Source organism: Myiozetetes cayanensis, unplaced genomic scaffold (assembly GCF_022539395.1).
Source record: "Myiozetetes cayanensis isolate MyiCay16 unplaced genomic scaffold, myiCay2020 scf31, whole genome shotgun sequence".
In the NCBI taxonomy this organism is placed as follows: domain Eukaryota; kingdom Metazoa; phylum Chordata; class Aves; order Passeriformes; family Tyrannidae; genus Myiozetetes; species Myiozetetes cayanensis.
In genome coordinates, this window is record NW_026087533.1 from 292368 (window position 1) to 298231 (window position 5864).

Here is a 5864-nt window from a genome sequence, read left to right on the forward strand (position 1 = left end):
TCTCACTTGGCCGCGCTGGTCCTCATGAAGCGAGATGATCATTTTGAGGAACTTGGGAGGACATCCTAAACGTTCCAAAATCTGCCACAGACCTTTTCTGCTCACAGTGTCGAAAGCCTTGGTGAGATCAACAAAGGTAACATAGAGTCCTTTGTTCTGTTCCCTGCACTTCTCTTGCAGTTGTCTGAGAACAAATACCATGTCTGTGGTACCTCTGTTGGCTCGGAAACCACACTGGCTTTCAGGTAGAAGATCTTCTGCTATGGCGGGTATTAATCTGTTCAACAGAATTCTTGCAAGGATTTTACCAGCAATGGAGAGCAGAGTAATACCTCGGTAATTTGAGCAGTCTGATTTATCTCCTTTCCTCTTGTACAAGGTGACGATGACAGCGTCACGAAGGTCTGAAGGTAGTTCACCTCGTTCCCAGCAGCGCACCACAAATTCATGAAACTTAGCACAGAGTGCTTGGCCACCGTACTTCCAGATTTCAGGTGGGATTCCGTCAACCCCAGCTGCCTTGCCAATTTTCACCTGCTGTATTGCTTTAAGAGTTTCTCCCATGGTGGGGGCAGTATCCAGTTCAGTTTTCACGGGTTGTTGTGAAATGAACTGCAATGCTGAGTCTTGAACTACACGGTTAGTACTGAAGAGAGTCTGAAAGTGTTCAGACCATCGATTCAAGATGGAAACTTTATCTGTGAGAAGCATTTGGCCATCTGCACTGAGTAATGGGCTTTGAACCTGGTGTGTAGGACCGTAGGCTGTTTTCAGAGCCTCATAGAATCCCCTGTAGTCACCTGTATCTGCGCATAATTGGATTTTTTCCGCTAGATTGGTCCACCACTTGTTCTGGATGTCACGAAGTTTCTGTTGCAGCTTGCTGCATGCGAGTCGAAAGGCTGCTTTTCTTATATGACAAGATGGCTGAGCAAGGTGGGCTTGGTGAGCAGTTCTCTTCTTCCTCAACAATTCCTGGATCTCATGATTGTTTTCATCAAACCAGTCCTTGTTTTTCTTGAAGGAGAACCCTAAGGATTCTTCAGAGGACTGCAGAATGCTACTTTTAATAAGTTGCCAAAGTGCTTCGGGAGAGGAGTCTGTGGAATGAACTTCGAGCCTGGATTGAAGATTTGCCTGGAATCTGTCCCTCACTGTAGCTGATTGAAGACTGTTAACTTGAAGTCTCCTTCTAGGAATGCTGCCCTTTTTAGGTTTGAATTTAAGGTGGAGGTTAAGTTTACAGCGCACGAGGCGATGATCCGTTTGACATTCTGCACTAGGCATCACGCGGGTGTGACGAACATCGCGGATATCTCTCTGTCGGACCAGGATATAATCAATGAGGTGCCAGTGCTTGGACCTGGGATGCATCCAGGTTGTCTTCAGACTATCTTTCTGCTGAAAGATAGTGTTGGTGATGGTAAGCTGCTGCTCAGCACAAAACTCTAGCAGAAGGCGACCATTATCATTGCAGTTCCCAACACCATGCTTGCCTAGTACTCCTTTCCAGGCTTCAGAGTTCTTTCCTACTCTGGCGTTGAAATCACCAAGGATAATGATCTTATCATCTGCAGGAACCTTTTGGATAAGGTGGCGTAGGTCGTTGTAGAATTTATCTTTTTCAGCAGGGTCAGCTTGGAGGGTTGGGGCATATATACTAAAGAGAACAGCATGTTGCTTGTTGTGTAGTGGGAGGCGTAGGGAGATGATACGATCAGAATGACCAGTTGGCAGATTTTCGAGTTTAGAGGCAATAGAGTTTTTAATCATGAAGCCAACTCCTGAGAGATGCCTTTCAGAACTGGGTTTACCTGACCAGTAGAGTGTATAACCGGCACCATGTTCTCTAAGGCTGCCTTCCTCATGAAGACGAACTTCACTGAGAGCAGTGATGTCGATGTTGAGTCATGACAGTTCATGGGCAATTAGAGCGGAGCGACGCTCAGGACGGCCACTGTTTGCAGTATCGAGCATGGTTCTGATGTTCCAGCATGCGAGTGTTAATTTGAGTACACCTTTGGAGGCAGGTGTGTGCCTTTTGCTCTTAATCTTTATTTGACCGCAACAGAAGGTGCCTGTTGGCCGCGGCTAGCCAACCAGGTGAAGGATGGAGATGAGCTTTGGTTAGGCCACCTTTTCTAGGCCCCTCTCCGTGTGGAGCAAGCAGTGCTCTCCTTGGAAAAGGCTGCTTGGTCATTCAGGATGCTGCCGAGTGAGTCTGTCATCTCCAGGGTCAGACTCAGGCGACCAATGTCCTGAACCGCCTGCATGCAGGGTTAGGACTGCAGCTTCCAGTGCACCTTATCACCTGCCATTTCATCCCTCACCTGTCGCTGCAGGACTTTACAAGTGTGGGTATAACCCTAGAGCCTGCGCAGTGGATTTTTTAGGTGAGGCTCAGCTTGCGCAGAACTGATCCCACCCTTTACTCCTGAGGTTCATCTGCCAGGGCCTAGCAAGCTTGGACAGTGACAGTGAGGTCCTCAGGACGTAGGTTTGATTAGAGTATCCTTCTCTTGGATGGATGGCCTTACAGGGCTAAGCGAGCTCCATCTACCCGGGTTTGAGATTAGAGTTGTCCTTCTCCTAGGATGACTGCCGGAAGGCTAGTGAGCTCATCCTGCCCACGGACACATTTGACCCTTCAGTTTTGACCTGTCTGGCATGGGAGACCCTACCGGAGGCATATGCCACCGTCAGCACAGCTCGCAACCTCATAAGGGCATACTGAAATAGTTTGGACAAGCCCTGCTCTCCCAACTTTTCCTTCACAGCTTCCTACAGTTTAACCCAGGGACACTTCCTTGCCCTGAGCACCCCTCAACACACTAATGGCCAGTCTTCGCGAGCGAAGATCCGGGGAAGGTCTTTCCACCTTCCAGCCTGCGCCTTGGATTTTTTTAGGTGAGACACAGTGTGCGCGGAACTGAGCCCACCCTTTAATCCTAAGGTTCATCTGCCGGGGCCAAGCAAGCTTGGACGGTGGCAGTGAGGTCCTCAGGACGTAGGTGGGTTGCCTTTAAGGGCTAACGAGCCCCACCTGCCCGGGAGTGGCCCTGACCGGGAATCGAACCCGGGTCTCCGCGGTGATAGCGCGGCGTCTTTACCTCTAGACCACCAGGGGCTCCCTCAACACACTAGGAGAAGAAGAAGGGAAGAGGGAAAAAAAAAAAAAAGAAAAAAAAAGAAAAAACACAAACAAACAAAAACAAACAAACAAAAACCCCAAAACAAACCCAAAACAACCACACAAACAAAACAAAAACAAACAAAGAACAAAAACAAAACCAACAACAAACACCAGCACAAAAACCCACAGAACAACAACAACAACAACAAAAATAAAAGCACACCACATTCCTGGGCAGAAGCCACTAGCAAGCCGAACCCATCATATCCCAACTCCCACTGCAACACCCGGCGATCCCGGCATACCCCCAGGCAATGGCGGACACACGTGTAAGAAGTCCCCGCGTTCACCCTAGGTTTGGGCACCCTCTGCAACCCCTGCCCAGCCAAAACCCCCCAGCCTCCAGAATAAACCCACTACCCACCCCAAACCTCAGCCCCCAGCGTGCCACTGCAAGCTCCCCTTTGCACTGCCCGTCCGCGGCCCCCAAATGAGGCCGCCCCGCCGGCCCCTCCACGTTGGCCCGGGGAAGCTCCAGGTCCGTCCACCCTCCCCCCTGCTCCTGCCCGGCCTGACCCGGCACGGCTCGACCAGGGGATCTCCTCCCCGCGCTGAACGGGACCATCTACCCGCCCCCCCGATGGTCTGGGGAACCCCCGGGACCGTCCGGCCCCCTCCCCGCACCCGCCCGGTCCGACCCGGCGCGGCCCGGTCCCGCGGCCCGGCCCCACATGGCCACCGGCCATCTGCCAACCGCTCCGCCGTTCCGACGTCAAAGCACAGCTCCCGACGGCTTCTCCAGGAGGTCGACTGCACAGATCGGTGCTGCAGCCTTTCCCACGCATGCAGGGCCACGACGAGCCGCGAGAGCAGGAGCGGGTCCCTCACCACCCACCACCCAGCTGCAGGAGCACGCCGAGCGCGGGGCCGCCTGCCCGCCCGCCATCTTGGCCCCCCCCATCCAGCTGGCAATCTGTAAGCAAATAGATTCAATAACCTATATATGATTCTTCCACATACAAGAATGGACTAGCCTCTTCCTCCCACAGGAAATTAAAGAGAACATTTTGAGACAGGAAGATGAAGGCCAGACCATAAGCAAGATCAAAGATGAGATGAAACCATGAATGATGGGTGCAGCAGTGCCAGGGGGAAGAACAAAGTGCAACAATTAGGAAACAGCAGGCACTGCTGTGTTCCTCCTGTGCTTCAAAAGAGCCCTGGGAATAATGGTGGCCCAGAAAAGGATAGAGCAGCAACTGGATCATGGTTTTGGGTACATCAGGTGGGTAAGAAGGCTCAACTTACCTAAAGGACAAATATGACTCAAAACCCATGGGTTGAGGCTCATGGGTTTAAGCTCAAAACTTATGTGTTAGAAGCTCATAACTAGATTTACCCTAGGAAGAAAATGTGCCCTGCATGAGATCAGTGAGTGCCTAGAACCACCTCATTGCTGGGCAGTCAGGAATAAACAGCACAGCTGATTCAAGGGTTTGATGAAGAGGAGGATGCTCACTGTCATCTGTGAGTTCTGGGGCTGATTGACTGATCCTGGAGATCCCTTTCAACTCTATTTCTTCTGACAATAAGTGTGGCAGACCAGAGTTGAAAACTACTCTCAAAAGATCTGCCCACAACCAGTAGTCACTGCTTGGGAAATTTCTACTGAGTCCCATTTTTTGTGTAGCATCCTTGATATCACCCCCAGGTCCATGAACAACTCTTGACAAAAGTGTTGGATGGTCAGAATCTGTGTGTTTCAGTGACTAGAAGTGGGCAACAGTTTCATGTGTTCAAATTGTGTTAAAAATATTTGAGAGAACTGATAGACAAGTTCTCTAGTAGCCCTACTGGAAAATAACCTCTGTCTATTTTCTATAGTTCTAGTATATTTAAGTAGTACCCTTTTCCTACATCTCTAGGTTGATGTAAATCATTTTAACTGCAGAAAAAAATACTGATTTCCCTTAGATAAGCACCCAGTACCGATTGTTAAACCACGCCCAGTGATGGGCAGCTTTAGCTACCTGTAGGACCGACAGATCAAAAAATGACCCAAAGTTTCTCTTCACCTTCTTGGCCTCCAGGGAAACCAAAATCAAAATGGAGTGTTATTGCAAGAACTGTAACAAAGCATGTACAATAAAGGGTTTTTTCCTTGCAGAGGGTTTTTTTTGTTATTGGTAAAAGGGGAGCATGAACCTAAAATAATGTACAGAGTGCTGATGAGTGCAGGAGGCATCGGGAACTGCCTAGAGGGAAGAAAGTTCATTCATTCATATTCAAAATACTAAGGATTTCTATTATCTCTGCAGGAAGCTCACCTAGGTGTTTAAATCTAGTTACTGTTTCAATGTAGTTTATTTAGAATATGATTTGGTACACATTTGAACAAAACAATTTGAAAAAAATAATTGTAATTTACAGAAGTTTAGCTTGATATAGACACCTACCATTTGAGTTAACAGAGTGTGGCATCTGTGTGAGTTTTCTGCTCCTGTTTCCAGCATCCAAGATAGGCACCTCACCAGATTTCATAGGCCTGGGCTGCCTGCTTGCTGCAGGATCTGGAGAAGATGCTGCTCTGAGGGCAGTGTGTGGAGGGTGATCCCAGCACAGGCCATGCCCTCACTGACAGGATCTTAGCACAGTGGGCAGGGCTGGCCACTGGTAATGGGGTCCTTTGTGACAGACATGGCCAGTGCTGAACGCTGTCCAAGGTCCATCC